This window comes from Sorex araneus, chromosome 4 (assembly GCF_027595985.1).
Source record: "Sorex araneus isolate mSorAra2 chromosome 4, mSorAra2.pri, whole genome shotgun sequence".
NCBI lineage: Eukaryota > Metazoa > Chordata > Mammalia > Eulipotyphla > Soricidae > Sorex > Sorex araneus.
In genome coordinates this window covers 117,596,666-117,612,516 of record NC_073305.1, presented here as the reverse complement: position 1 = coordinate 117,612,516, position 15,851 = coordinate 117,596,666, and positions in this window count along the sequence as shown.

Sequence of the window (15,851 nt, the reverse complement as noted above, 5' to 3'; positions counted from 1 at the left end):
GTTTACACATTAAAATATTGAAGAGGAGTATGAAAGAAATGAGATTCTGTGACTATTTACCTTAATTCCTGGAAAACATTCCCAGGCTCTAAAACAGGAAGATGGGTTGCAGGCCAAGCCCACTGAGCATCCTTAGTTAAGGATCATGAACAAGGGGTATAGTAAAACTAAAAGGAGTGCTACAGAGCAGAACATTGACCAGGAGAGTGGTGCAAAGAGAGAGGAATCCAAGTATCTGCAGATGGCCCATATTGAATATTTAGTTAAGTACCAAGTTGTGTGCGTTCATGAGAGGAAACTACCTGCACAGGGAAAGATGAACCTAAAAGGATTAAAAGTAATTGTACCAGAAACCTTACAGGAGCCATGCCTATCTCCAGTCATCAAAATGGAAACTTACGATCTATCGGAAACATAAAAAATGACAGTATTGTATCCAAAGTGAGAATAAACATTGCTTTAGTCCCATATAATAGAGTTTAGAAAGAAGACCCATAAGGATTAAACTATTTCCAACTAACTTACTGTACTATCTTTCCACACCCCTCTCAAAAAAATACATTTAGATAAATTACAAAAAAAAAATATTCAGCTATCAATTGGGTAAATTTCACAATGCGTGGCATCCACACAAAATAAAGATGAAGAGAACTAAATAAAATCTATAAGGAGGATAAAAATAACAAGTCAAAAAATTATTACAGCTATGATAGAGATTAAGTCATTATATTTGATTCTCATGTATTCAAGAAACCAGCTGAAAGATCAAATATTTAAATAGAAGATATAAGAATAGACTACAGTTTAATTTTGTCCAGAAATTCAGTCCTGTTTTGTTAAATAGTCTTATGTAGATGACATATGATCTTTCAAATAAGAAGAGAGAGGGTAAACTTGAAGACATAATAGAAAAGATTAAAAATGAAACAGAGATAAAAGACTGACAAAAATGAACAAAGCATCCGCGATACATGGGGCATTTTTAAATGACCATTTTGAAGTGACTGAAAGGGAAAGAACAGAAAGAACACTCGAAAAAGTAGTGATTGAAAATTTTCCAAACTTTCCAAATGCAAACTAGAAACCTACATAGCCAAGAAGTTCAACAAAGTCTAAGTACAAAAGTATATAAACTATACCATGGTACAAAATAAACAAATTAATTAAATCATTGATAATAAAGAAATTTTTGAAGCAATACACACGTCCAACCCTGGTTCAATCCCTGGCACCCTATATGGTTTCCCAAGCCCATCATGAGTGATCCTTGACCACAGAGCCAGATGTAAACCCCAAAGAACTTCCTAGTGTGGCCCAAAAGCAAAAACAAAAACACATTCCTCTTTGTTCCACCTTTTCAAACCACCCCTCCCCCTGCATTTACCTGGCTCCCTGCCTCTTCCCCAAATCCTATGCAGTACACACACCCAATCTCTGGCAGCTACTGATATTTTAATAACTACAAAAATTTTCAGACATGCAATAACTGAGATAATTTACTGCCAGGAAAACTGAACTACAATAGATGTTGAAGGAAATTCCTCAAGCAGAAGAAAATGGCATCATATAGAAACCGCTACTATACAAAGGAATAAACAATGATTGAAATTATAAATACAGAGACATATAAAGACATTTCTCTTATTGCCTAATTATTTTAAAAGGCGGTTTCTAGCTTAAAGCAAAATAACAATATGTTGTGACACTTGTATTTAGATTAAAATATGTAATATTAATATCATAAAATGAATTTAGTTTTCATAACATTTAAGGAGCACTTAAATGTAAAAAAAAGGAATTAGAGGTGCTGTCAGGTGACATTTTCTAATGTCATCTTACAGAAAAGGAGGTAATATTATAAAAATATTTGATTCAAAATAATAGGGAAGAGTAAACAGAGAATAGATGAGACAAGAGAAAACAAACAGGTGGTATATTTAAGTCAATCATATCAATATTAATATTAAAGTAAATAATAAACTATTTTATTCCAATTGAAAATAATTCCAGTGTGGATTGGTGTAGTAATATTGTATTGCTGAAATAGCACTATTATAAATAAATTTGTACATCATAGTGTTTAAATACAATTAAAAGGAAAAGAAAATAAATAACTTCTAGGGAGCATGAATATAACTTAAGTGGATAACACTCATGCTCTCATGCTTAGACAGTGTAAGGCCCTAGGTTTGATCCTTGGTAATATTCTTTGGCCAGAGCTTATGCCAATGATTAACCTCCAAAATCCAACCATAAAACTTATACCAGAGGGCTGAATGACACAAGTTGTAGCAATAGGTCACGACTGGATATGGCCCCTATAAAAGTACAATTTTTAGAAAAAGATAACAAGATCACAAAATTAGATGAAAGAATAGATTTCCAACAAAAACTTATAATAAATATCAAGTTGCAAACAAGTTAAAAATAAAAGAATAAAGAATTTGTGTTTCCAAGTAATACTAATCTAAAGAATGCAGTAGTGTCTAGCTTAACCATACATTACTTGCAACAGACACTACTGTAAGGACACATGAGGTAATTTACAAGGACAAAGAAAGTCAAAAAGAGTCATAACATGTATGCACCAAATAATTGAATGTCCAAACTCACAAAGCAGAACCAGAGAGATAGCACAGGTTAAGGTGCTTATCTCTCATGCAAGTAATCCCAGTGTGACCTAAATTCTATCTTCAGAACTTCATGTGCTTCCCTGAGCCCCATCAAGAGCAAAGCCCTGTCACACCAGGTGTGGCCAAAAAGCCAAAAGAAAAAAAAAGGTTAAAAAAAAAACAATTTTACTTTTCCTAAAACAAAATTTTAGCAAGTCATATACACAGTTAAAACACATACACACACACACACACACACACACACACACACGCACATTGACTAGGTATGATTTAAGTCAATAATTCAAATTGGTTTCTCTTGAAAACTGATAAGTGTTATTTATTGTGTTAGCAAAGAGGACAAATAATATGGTCATCTCTCTAGAGAAGAAAAGGGGATTTATAAAAATCCAAAATTCAATTATGTTCTTATCTTTTAAAATATAAAACCATTGATCAACTTATAAATAAAAAGAAATTCCTTTAGTCCGATGAATGGTATCTACAAAAGTCCTATAACTAATAGCATGTTTCATTGTGAAAGACAATGCTTTCATCTGAAGATTTGGAATGAGACAATAATATCCTTTAATATAATTTCTATGCAACACTGTATTGATGATTATAACAAGAAAACAAAAAAAGACTTTCATATGGGAAAGGGAGATTTTTTAAAAAAATCCTCTCTTCACAGATACAAGACATCTAACTGGAAAATCTTATGGAATTACCAAAAAAGATACACAACTTAAAACAGAATTTAGCAGACTGCAAGATTCAAAACCAATACCCAAAAATTAATTATTTCTCAGCTACTAAACAGCAAGAAAGAGGGGATGATATTTAAAAGACCACATCATTTACAATAGCAAGGGAAATTGAAAACATTGAAAGATAAATTTGACAAAATGTATGCAACATCAATACAATGAAAGCTATAAAAACATTATTGAGATGAAGAATTAAATAACTGGAAAGATGCACCATATCCATAACTAAATGCAAGTAAGTCAGAATAACCAATTCAATTCAGAAAAGAAAATAGTCAAGAACCTTCCTGACTTGAAGGCATTACAAAGCTATTATAATCAAGATAGTGAACACCTGATGTTAAGATAAGCAATAAAGCAGATTGTTCAGAAAGGAATTGGTATGTTGCCAATTGATTTTCAATAGAGAACAATGACAATTAAATTGATCTATAGGGTACAGAAAAGGAGACAGGGCAAGGGAATGATATAGAATGGAATGAGAAAACTTTAGGTGGTGAGGAGTGTTTATTATGGATGGTTTCACAACTTTTGAAATACGCTAATCACAGTTTATTTACCCTCTGTTGTTAATATAAAAAGGGGCTTTGTAAATTCAAATTCGGGGAACATAATACACATAATACGTTAAAGATGTATGTTGTAAATTAATTCCAAATTTAGTAAAGCTAATTCAGTCTGTTTGTCCAGGACAAACAGACAGACAGATACACACACAGACACACACAGAGAGACATACACACAGACACACACACACAAGAATTGCATCAAAAGAAATTTATTTTTTAATTGTGAAAAGGCTCAGATATGTCACTGTGGGAAAGTCATGTCATTTGACATTTTTCAGGATCAGTGATTTTCAGGAAATGTGATCCAAATGATTATAATTTGAAGTCATGTTGAAATCAGCCCAAGAAGAACATGGAGATTATAAAAGCAGATGTGGTCAGAGCATTTCTCTCAGGAATGAAAGAAAGGAGATTAAGGATGCAGGAGCTCAAAAACTTAAGGAGAAAGAGTCTGGGAAGTGTCTGGGAGATGGTTGCTCTGGTATGTTTGAGGGCTGCTGGAAAGAAACCTCTTCCCCCCCCCAACCCCGCCCCACACCCCGCAAAAAAAAAAAAAAAAGCAAGTTGGAAGACTGCAGAAGAGAGCACCAAAAAGGGACATTCCAAATCAACAGATTAGTAAAGAATGAAAATTAAATTAGCCCTTGGGTAAGTACTAACATCTGAAATGCAAACTCAGGCATCACCACAACAATGAAGGAAAGAAGGAGGCAGGAGAGATAAAAGTAAATATACTTATGAAAGAAAAATAATCTGAGTCAGAACACTTCAGAAACAATAGAAAAACTGTCTTCTAGTGAGAAAGAGAATAATAAAGGAAAATGAATTAAAATCTTGGGTAAAAGTATTAAAGACTAATGTTGAGAGATATCTGTAGAATGCTATTTTCTATCTTCCTGTGAAAATAAAATCAAGATAATTAACTAAATTAAATTGGGAGTTATAGAAGAGGTTCTAAAAATTCTGAATATTTGCTGAAGAAACACTCAGAACATTGAACTGGGTCTTTTTTTTTTTGTTTAACCTGTAGACCAGCACACACCAGTAGCTGAAAACCACTCAGCTAGAGATTAGAAAAATTTTGAGATGTTATACTGAAGCTAAAGTATTAAAAAAAAGAAAACTCAAAATTTCTTATCAAGCTAGTAAAGAAAGAGAGATGATTTTTCTTTTCTTTTTTTATTTTTTCAGAGAAACACTTTGGTAACTTTGACGAAGATTTGGAGGTTGGCAAGTGAGAGCAGCCGAAGGGCAAGAGAGAATAGATTGTGTTGCTTCTTGAAGTATATTTGGAATGTTTTCCTCAATTATGACACTTTCATTCATTCACTGGGAAAAATATTATTTTATAGCCTGGTATATCTATATTGCAGTGCATGCAAGAACAATTACCTTTAATGAAGATGACAGTATATAACCAGTAGGGGAAAAAATATGTCTATTGATTCTTTTCTTTGTTCTGGACATTAGCCTGCAATTGAATCAGAGCATCTTAGAGCCAGAGGAGATTTTAAGGATTGTAAAGTTCAACACTATTATTTTATTTATGAGGAAATAGACGTTTAAAAAGGCAGGGATATCTCCACAGGCAATATAAAATAAAATAATTTGCCTAATATTAGTATTTCCATTAGTCACCAAACTTCTTTATCAGATTTATAATCAACACTAATAGCAATTTATAAAATATTATACCTAGAATTATCAAAAAAGTACACTATTAAGGGAAATTATTTTGTCCAGGGGACCTAGCCATAACTTAAAAAATATGCTGGTAATGGTCATGTCATCTATAGTGATATCATCTACCTTCTCCAAGCTGCTTAAGTAAATTTTAAACGATATGGCCAATGCTATAGTAAGTAGAGCAGTCTGGACGTTTGCCTTGTACACCTCTGACCCATATTGTTCCCCGAGCACCACCAGGAGCAATTTCTAAATGCAGAGCCAGGATTAATCCCTGAGCATCGGGTATTATCCAAAAAAAAATAGAAAATCAAACTGTGGGCAAAATCATTAGGGGGTTGGGGCTGGGGCCCAGGAGGCCACATTCAGCAATATTGGTACTAATTCCTGTCACTGAGATCAGGGGTGACTCCTGGTGATGCTTAAGGAAGCATATGTGGGGATAGAAATGGGGCCTGTTGCATGCACAGCAAGCCCCACTATTATCTCTTCAGTTTGACGATGAGTACAGCGGGTAAGAAGTTTGCCTTGCACGCAGCCAATACTGGTTTGATTCCTCCATCCCTCTCGGAGAACTACTGAGAGTATTCCCATACTCACGGCAGAGCCTGGCAAGCTCCCCGTGGCATATTCGATATGCCAAAAACAGTAACAAGTCTCATAATGGAGTGGTTACTGGTGCCTGCTGGAGCAGGTCAATGAACAACTGGAAAATACTGCTACAGCGACAGTGCTTTTTTTTAATTGATGAGGTTCTGTGATTTACAATACTGTGAATGATGGCTTCTCACACACATAATTCCAACCCACAGCCATCAACAGTGTTTCCACCCTTCTTCCCAAAGGACCTCAGTGTCCCTTCCTTTTAACCACTGTCCCTACGCACGCGCGCGCGCGCACACGTACACATGATGCGCCTCAATTGTATGGATTAGTTTCTCCATTGTATTATTGCATTGCCTTTGGCTCTTTGTTCATACCTTGCTGTGTGACAATAACATTTTAAAGAATACTTATTTAGAGCTTACTCATCTTCTCTTAGTTTTTTGCATTTAGAAATTTAAAAAAATGACGATTCCAAATAGTACAATTTTACTATCTAGTTTTTCCAGTGTCTAAATAATTCCCTAGTTATAAGGTAAACACTATATAAAGAATTTTTGGACTAGACATTCTGGCATCTAGCAACACAGAAGAAGAGGAGAGAGTTATTCCCAAATGGCAAATGAAATAATAGATTCCTCAAGGTCAAGAACCATGACTGTCTATTTATTACAGTGTTATCCATCACTTAGCACATTATCTATCATGTAGTAAGTGCTTAAGAATACTTACTGAATAAATTCATGAAGTGAGACAGATAAATAAAATTGGCCCAGCTACCAGATGTGCAGTGTCCAATGTTAAGGCCAGTCAATTACTATTCATCTAGTTATTGAGGTGTTTAGGAAAAGGTTTAATCTGACAGGTGTAGGAACAGAATAAAGTTTAAAAAAAAATCCACTTTTAGCTTGGTACAGAAATCACATCTAAGTATTAAGTTAGGTATCTAAGAGCAAGAGAGACAAGTGTGTATTATTGTCTACAGTATTATTTAATGTTTCCATTGGTTGGGAAGAGCCTTCTTATCCAAGCACAACATAGCTTCTGTGTGATATGCACCACTGGACTGAATTGATGAATTGGGAACAATGGTAGAGAGTGAGAAGCATTAAAATAGATTACAGAAACAATGTATTTGAACTTTATTTCTCATTTCTCTTCTAGACCATTGTGAACTGATAAATGTGCCTGGCCAACAATCATACTATACTCACCTTTTGACAGTGTCACTGTAGCATGGTCATCCCGTTGTTCATCGATTTGCTGGAGTGGGCACCAGTAACATCTCCATTGTGAGACTTGTTGCTACTGTTTTTGGCATATTGACTACGCCATGGGGAGCTTGCCAGACTGTGCGGGTGGGATACTCTCAGTAGATTATGCCTCTCTGAGAGGGACATATTTCTATATTTATGTACATGTATGTAAACATGAAAACCTAGAGGATATTCCAACCCTAAGAAGGGAGGCTAATGGGCAGCAAACCATACTGGTCACTTTGTAGGCTTTTTTCGCCTTTAAACAGATCTGAATTCTTTTTATCATTCTGGTGACTGCTAGATTGATGGAACTTTGCTTATTCCAAATACAATACTTATTTTTTGGTCTGGGTGGGATCCAGGAACTTGATCAACCTTGTGAGTAATCACAGGTAAATGGTGGGATGTGGGGAGATTGGGGAGCTGACCCTTATTCCCAACACTGTCTAACATTTGATTCAAGAGGCCCCTTCCATCCTTTCAAACATCTTTCTACACACAGTAAAGTTCAGTTAAACTGTTTCCAGTAGGGGCCAAAGAGATAGGACTGCAGGTAGGACACTTGTCTTGTACCAGGTTTAACAGGGTCCCAGAGCACCACCAGAATTAAACATCATCAATAATCATGTAAGTGATCAAAAATAGTGAACACTTTTCATACCGCACATAGCTTAATCCTACCATTTGAACACTGGCTCCTCTGGGGCTCTGTTAATGCTCTGTGACATTATCTTCTTTTCTTTGTAGTCTTCTTTTGAATTCCTATAAGAAATTCTCCTCGTAACTTCCTAAACAGCAGGGTTCAAGGAATCTATCCTTAGTTCTCTTCCTTTCATACTTTGCACTACCCACATTTACTTTAAATATTTTCTCTATAACTTTAACCAGAATATCGACTTCTTACTCAGAGACATATAGTCAACATATTGTTAAATATCTTCCTATGAATATTTCTCAGTCACTCTAATCTGAGAAACATGTTGGTATGCAGGAGCCCAGGGTTCCATCCTTAGCACCACACAGATCCAAAGCACTGATCATTAATGGCAGTAACTCCTGAGCATCACCAGGAACAGGCAAAAAAAAAATAAACAAAATAAATAGCCCCAAACAAAATAAAACAAACACCCCCCCTTTTCTTTCCAAGAGAAAGAATTTTGAGTGATACTTTGCTTCATCCCATGACATCTCTAGTCAATAAATAAATAAATTAATTAATTAAAACACACTTTCTTTCTTGTGCATTTGCTTCTTTATAATAGCCACCTGTCTTTCAACCTTGCTTTTGTCCACATCAGTCTTTATAAAATTGTAATTTTTTCAGATGTCAAGTGCTGTGTGTTATTTACCTTTCATTTTTCAACGCATAGGACAGTGCCTGGTACAGAGGAAGCACTAAATAAATGTTAAAGAGAACACATGCAGCTGATCCTCATTTTGATCTCCAGCATCCTATATGGTCTCCTGGGCACTGCCAGGAATAATTTCCAAGTGCGGAGCCATGAATAACCCCTAACCACAGCTTTGGGGGGGGCAAAAATTATTGAATTATGAAGTCATTAATTAATGACTTATTTTCAACCCTTGTTTCTGAACTCCAAGCCCTCCATTCAAATTTCACTAAGTATTGAAGTATTTGGCTTTGAAATATTACCACCAGTGTAGCTGCCCTCTGGCACCACTGGATCACGCAACAGGAAAGCAGGGAACCAGCTGCCTGTAGGATTATTTTCAAATTCAATTTTCAATTAGAACAGTAGGGAATTGCCATTTAAATAAATTTTGTTTGTTGGGCGCCTGCAAACTAGAATGAGTCCATCTCAAAAATAAATACCATCAATAATTTAAATTAGGAAGCTTGACTCCAATTACACGTAAAGCTGTTTCTTTCTCTAGGAAGCTCATGATTTCCTTCCCTAATAGTTTAACTTTACTGTTTTAAAGTTCTATAGATGATATTTCAGGATTATTTTTGACACCACTACTACATTTCAGATCTGAATTTTTCCTTGAGAGAGAGTTAAACCGACCCTTTTATTTTTACAAGTGAAGCAATGAAAGAATAGAGAATGTAAACCAAAAAAGTCACTCATCTTTTGAAGTCAAGTCTTGATTATCTCTTTCCTAGACCCCTTTATTGCCTAAACAATATTTACTCAGATAAAACCAATATAAATAAGGCACTACAGGCATCAATTCCTAAATACTACCAAATTTACTCCTCTTTAGAAATCTTGCATTGCGTTCTCAATGTTCCATCAGACTTTTGTCAAGAAACTAGTTTGAAAAAACAGCCACATCCTTTACCACGTGTATTTCTAGCATGTATCCTTGTTCTACTCCCTGCAGTCCTCTTTTTAAAGAGGGTATGGAAACAGAGGTGGTTAGGTGCACGCCTAGCAGGTATTCTATATGGGTTTTAACCCAGCACTACAATAACCCAAGAATACTGCTGTGTGTGGCCTTAGAACTGTGCTTAGAGGCCCCCAAGCACCACAGGGAGTGACCCTGGAGGCAGGTGGAACACTGCTGGGTGGTCCAGCTAATCCCTGTCCCTACATCTTTTGGCTCTTGCATTGAACTATAAATCCAGATGGCTAAGAATTATCTTTTGGGCCTCCAGGCTTCCTGAATGCACTCATAAAAAGGTTGAGAGAGAATACCTATTTTTTTTTTCCTTTGTTCCTATTTGTGAACTAAGATGACTTTGGGGAAATGACTGAAAAAAAACTTAAAGTCCCCTTGGTCTATGCTTTATATAAAATAATTTCCATTTTTTAATTTCACTACTCTTGAGTCTACCTTTCTCCTCTCTATTTAAGGTGATAATTATAGTAATGACCTCACCATCAGGTATTTCTTAGGAATTAATGATCAACTGAGGTTAATGACCCACAGAATAGCTATGGTCCATCAACTCCACCAAGCCTGTCATTAATCCCTGGGAAATGTCCTGCTTCCCAATTGTTATTGCTTAATTTAGGCTCTTTTCATTCTCATCAAGCCTTACAATATTGCTACCTCCACCAAGAAGCTTTGTGTTTTATTTTATAAGTCTATATCCTAGTGGTTCAGCAAGAGTGGCTTCCCTAACTGGTGATCAAATAAAACTAGACTGTACCTTATTAAAAGTTACCATAAAATCCATTAACATTTCTCTAAACATTTAATATTTTATAAATTTTATATGTGACTTGTAAATCAACAAAAGGAAGAGTACAATATCCTTAACATTATAGTTCCCAACACTCCCTCCCATTTTCCCTTTATTAATCTCTTTCTTTCTTTACTTCACAGAATAAATCTAATCACTTTATTTTTATAAGTTACTCTCCCTGGTTCAAAGTGGTTTTAAACTCTAAATGGCATCATAACTTGTCTACAACACTAACTATTACATATCCCTTATAAGCAGACTCCAGACATTATACAGCCCATAGCACTGCTACCTCTTTTACTGGATGTAACTAAAATTATTTCTTTATTTCACTCAGAGATTCTTAATGCTTCTTAGGCTCCTTACTGGGCCTTCAGTTTAACAAATGGCACTTGAGTAGGGCTATTGGAGGTTGGATCAAAGAGCATAGAAGAGAGTTTTAGGGATAGCATGAGACATGTCAGAGAAATTTCAGCAACAATGTGTTTCAAAAATACACCTAGATCTCTACTGTGAAAAAATATATGTTTATTCAACAAATTCTATTTAATAAAAGTGGAGGGCAGGTTATAGGTATTATGATTTTTCACACAAATACATAGAATAACAAGGAAAATCTTGGAGTAGGGAAACAATTTTCTTATAGTAGAATGCAATAACATAGGGCCAGAGAACTAGTACAATGGTTAACACACTTTGTCCTGCACAAAGTCTATCTGGGTACTATCCTGGATACCACATATCCTGAGCCTTCTAGGAGTTTTCCTTGAACACAAAGCCAGGAGTAAGTTCTTAGCACTGCCAGGTGTGGCCCCAAAACAAAACAAACAATAACAAAAAAATAAAAATAGTATATAATAACAAATACTAGAGACTCAAAATCGAGTATGTAGGATATGTTGATGTAACTAGCACACCAGGATCTATAAAGACTAAAGTTTGTGTGAAAATTTATATATGTTATAAATTTATATATAAACATATAGGTTTATATGTAAATTAATATGAATTCATATGTTTATATATTTATTATATAAATACATAGGTGTATATTTATATATAAAGTTTATATAAACTATATAAATACTATAGTTTATAATCTTAGATTGACAGATCTAAGACTAAACTTAGACCTGTCAATCATTTAACCCTGGACCTTTGGCTAGTTATTTATTCTCTCAGTACCTCAATATTTTCATCCTGATAAGTTATATTGAACTTTGGATGTAGCTTCATGTTATATAAGCATCATGTATATGAAAGTCTGATTTCAAATCTTTGGCGTTAATAAAATAAAAGCAAAATTCAAAAGGAAAAAATATTTGAAGCCATAAATAGTACCATAATAGCAATTAGTTATGAATGGCTTGGAGTTTTTTCAAAATAATTTTCTTCTACTTTAGGTTCATAAATTTATCTACATCTTACTAATTAATCAAATATCAGAATGCATACTGTAAAGTAAAAAAAATACATAATCTAGAAGGATCACAATGATATAAAGGTGAATAAAAGCTAGTACGTGATCACTGCTCCCATGCCAACTAGATTACAATCTAGACTGGTAAACAGGAAAATGACATGAACAATGACAAATGATGATAAATAAAAAATGAATAGAATGGTGGGGAGGCAAATAGAATGGAGTTGTAACATAATGTAGTTAATAAGACAAGACTAGATATGTGCCGTATATTTATGACTGATATGATCAGAATCACTGAGAAAAGATGGTGATATTGGAAAGGCTGGTGAACCTCAGCCAAACGAGAAACTATAGTTGGTTGCAAGGCCTTAAAAGTTTATTTGAGGTAGAATAGAAAGTTTTAGAGACTTTTAGTAAATTATTATTAACTAGAAAACTATTTTTCTATTTTTACCAGAAGGCTATAAAACTACTTTCATTCAACCAAAACATTAGGACTAGACAGCACTTAGTGTACAAAAGTTTAAACACAACTTTTTAAACTATACTTTTAAAAAATAAGATTGTTTATGTTAGATAAATGGCTATGATAAATAGTTGACTTCCAATTTCTATCTCAAAAACAGACTTACAGTTAGAAGTTCAAGTATTATTTTTACTTCCAAAACATGAAAAAATTCTCACTAGGAAGAATTTCATAATCATTTCAAAAAATGGTTTGGAATTCAGTATAAATCAAATGAATTTATTCAGGTAGAAAGTACTTAGTACAGATATGGAACTAATAGAATGTTTATAGACAAGAGCAAGAGCCACGAAAGATATTCAATTGGTGGGAGACCTTGTTTAGGCAGCAAATCTCACTAGTGATAGCAATAAACAAGCTGACTTTGAATTTCAGAATTGCTTGGTATACTCCAATCTACTCTTGGAGATATAATCTTCAAAGGGAATTGATAAAAGCCTCTGCATTTTGGATTTTTAAATTCAGACTGGATAACATGTCAGGAAGGATTTTCAGGGAATCAGTCCTGCACCAGGAAGAAACTGAACTCTATGATATGTTTCATCTTCATACTTTTCTTCTGTTCAATAAATTTTTTTTAAAGGGGAAAGAAATTACTCAGAATTCTTTTAACCTCACATGGTTTTACTTTTTCCTATACAGAATAACTATACAAGCTTGATTTTTAAAAAGTGATTTATAACATTATAATTTTAAATATATAGTATAACAAGTGACAAGGAGAAAATATGCAATTTTTAATTACATGAATCTTAAGGAGACATAGGTTCTTAGTGAGTTGTTTTTTTTTTTCCTTTTTGGGTCACACCCAGTGATGCTCAGGGGTTACTCCTGGCTTTGTACTCAGGAATTGCTCCTGGCAGTGCTTGGGGGACCATATGGGATGCTGGGGATCAAACCCGGGTCAGCCGCATGTAAGGCAAACTCCCTACCCACTGTGCTATCGCTCCGGCCCCTCTTAGTGAGTTTTGAAGCAAATCACTAAACTTCTTTGTTACTCAGATTTTTCAATTGCAAAAGTGGAAGGAATGAGTGTTCTCTATGCATCTTGTCCATACATTCATCAATATGTGATCTATGTGTATAATATTTATGTGCAACATATTTTAAACAGAAAATAGTTATAGTTACATAAATAACAAATGCTTAAGTAATAAAATTTTCACTTTGTTCAGTCAACTGTCTTAGAAAACTGGACTTACTTATGTATAAAGGGAAATATATTAGTTCACATAACTATAAAGTTAAAGGGCAAATTAAGGCAGAGTTAGATCCAGGAATTCAAAAAATAATTTCTTAAGAAGACTCTGTACATGAGCACAGGGCTTGACATGTGAGTAGGTAATGCTAGATGAAGGGGCAAGGCATAAACACATTCTCAGCAAAGAAAACTAACAAACCAGCTGTATACATCAAACACAAATATTTTAACAGAAGTTATGTTCAAGTGCTAGTAACAGAGATTTAAGTAAGATAGAAGTTGATTTCTCTTTCTCTTAAGTAATATAGTTGCAAGCAATCCAGAACAATCTTTAAAACCTATTTGTTATCTAGGAGTTCAGTTTATTTAAACTCTCTGTCTACCGTCGTTGTGAGGTGGCCCTTGTCCTTATTTCCAAGATGATCAGCATAATCTATTTTCCACCAACAGAAGGAAGAAAAGTGACAATAGAATCCAATAGCTTTCTTTAATAGAAATTTCCTAGAAGAAATCTCACTGCTCTAGACTTGCACTGACCCAATGTCTCATACTCAACAGTAAGGTATGCTGTTGAGTTTTATTTTTCATCGAGTTTTATTTTTCAGCGAGTTTTATGTCACCTACAAGTTGGGGGAGTCCTAAGAGGTTAATTGTGACCTTTGCCATAGTGTTGAAATATATGCACAGAGAAATAGGTGATCAAAAATCAGGGATTTTTTTAATCTATTTTATTTTATTTATTTTATTTTATTTTATTTTATTGAATCACCATGTGAAAAATTACAATGCTTTCAGGCTTAAGTCTTAGTCATACAATGCTGAAACAACCATCCCTTCACCAGTACCCATATCCCACCACCGAAAAAAAAACCACAGTACGCCTCCCACCCCGCCCACTCCCCCCCACACACTTGTAACTGATAAATTTCACTTCACTTTCTATTTACTTTGGTTACATTCAATATTTCAACACAATCCTCACCATTTTTGTTAGGAGCACCCCACTAGAGTCAGACCTGTTGTGAATGGGAAATGAGGACGCGCGGCCACGGTAGCGGCCGCGCAGTTTTGGATTTCTGTACTTTAACAACTAAGTCCAGGGAGATTTCTTCCGGATATTGGATCATTGCAAGCTTGTAAACCCCATCTGTGGTCGTCATAATATGGCGGTCTCCATGCCCTTCATCCCCGGGAAGGGACAGGCGAGAGAGAGAAATACCTTTCCCCTCCTGGGCAGGCATGGGGTTGCGGCTTGGTTTTCAGGCTGGAGACATTCTGCAAGTAGCTGCCCATGTTGCATTTGGTTCAGCTGGGTCTGGATTCACGCTCGTGCAGCTGCAGAGGAGCTGCACATGCGTGCAGCCCCCAGGGTTATATCTCAGCAGCGGTAGGAGGGGCTGGTGCCTCCCACCTTCCCAAGAGCACCCTAGCGTCCTTTGGCTGCAGTTTTTGTCGTATAATCCCATCTGTGGTCATCATAATATGGCGTCCTCACGCCCTTCATCCCCAGGAAGGGACAGGCGAGAGAGAGAAATACCTTTCCCCTCCTGGACGGGCATGGGGTCGCGGCTTGGTTTTCAGGCTGGAGACATTCTGCAAGTAGCTGCCCATGTTGCATTTGGTTCAGCTGGATCTGGATTCACGCTCGTGCAGCTGCAGAAGAGCCGCACGTACGTGCAGCCCCTGGAGTCACATCTCAGCAGCGGTAGGAGGGGCCGGTGCCTCCCACCTTCAATCAGGGATATTTTAAAATCTGTTTTTCACTTAAACCTACATAGTGAAACAATTGTTGAAATACAATATTCCTCAATAAATATTTATTAAATAATGAATTAGTGAATGTATGTATAATATACCAAAACAAATAAGTGCCCATGCAAGTTTATTAAAATTACATATATGGTAAATCATAATTTTTGAAAGCTTAAAAGCAGTTTCCTCATCTTCCACAGATAATATTAATGGAAAAAAACATGAGCTATGAAATACTATTGATTTGGTTTGCTACAGGAGGTGTGAAATTACTGAGTTTCTGACCTCGA